Raw genomic sequence first — 586 nt, 5'->3', positions numbered from 1 at the left:
GAGCCCGGCGGGGTGGGGGGTGGGGCTTGGAGAGCTAAGGGGGCCGGGCACCAAGATGAGCAGAGCTGGGAGTGGAACACACGCACTCGCACCGTGGCGCGCTTGCTTGCTTAGACACACATCCGAGCATGCATTTATCTTGGCAGGCACCACGCATCTGCAAATAGGCAATAGTGCACATGCATGTCTGCACGCGCATAAAATTAGAGGTGTACACACGTTTTTGCAAACACACCTGGCTCGGGAGAACTCTTGCAAGGATTCTCTCTCCACAGCTCGGAGGCTTTGCAAGCTTTTGCACTTAGGCGCGTGCCAAGGTCGGGGATGGGGGAAAGAGTGGAGAAACCGAGCACACGCATTTCCTTTCGAGTTTCCCCTCCCCCCAGCGCTCCTTTTTTTACACAAGTCAGTACAGGCAGGGGTGTCAAGGAGGACTGGGGAGAGGAAACATGTAAGTTCCCTGCGCGCGGCCCTTCTCCGGAGCCGAGGGACCTGCACTACCTCCACCCGCTCATTCCCAGGCCTGGCTCCTCCCTCTCCCTCCGCGCGCGCGCTGCAGGGCCGAACATTACATTCCTGCGGCTCG

The 586-nt window shown here is 59.2% G+C and overlaps 1 protein-coding gene and 1 long non-coding RNA gene across 7 annotated transcripts in view; one reads left to right on the top strand and one right to left on the bottom strand.

Annotated features, from left to right (window-relative positions):
• The window catches only part of LOC112394107 (uncharacterized), a 32,546-nt gene that overhangs the window by 10,514 nt on the left and 21,446 nt on the right, over positions 1–586 (top strand). The gene's annotated exons all lie outside the window — the stretch shown is intronic.
• The window catches only part of RARG (retinoic acid receptor gamma), a 16,054-nt gene that overhangs the window by 9,483 nt on the left and 5,985 nt on the right, over positions 1–586 (bottom strand). The gene's annotated exons all lie outside the window — the stretch shown is intronic.

Source organism: Neophocaena asiaeorientalis, unplaced genomic scaffold, assembly GCF_003031525.2.
Source record: "Neophocaena asiaeorientalis asiaeorientalis breed wild unplaced genomic scaffold, Neophocaena_asiaeorientalis_V1.1 scaffold134, whole genome shotgun sequence".
Classification (NCBI taxonomy): domain Eukaryota; kingdom Metazoa; phylum Chordata; class Mammalia; order Artiodactyla; family Phocoenidae; genus Neophocaena; species Neophocaena asiaeorientalis.
Note: the sequence above shows the minus strand (reverse complement) of the source record. Positions and strands in the feature narration are given on the sequence as shown.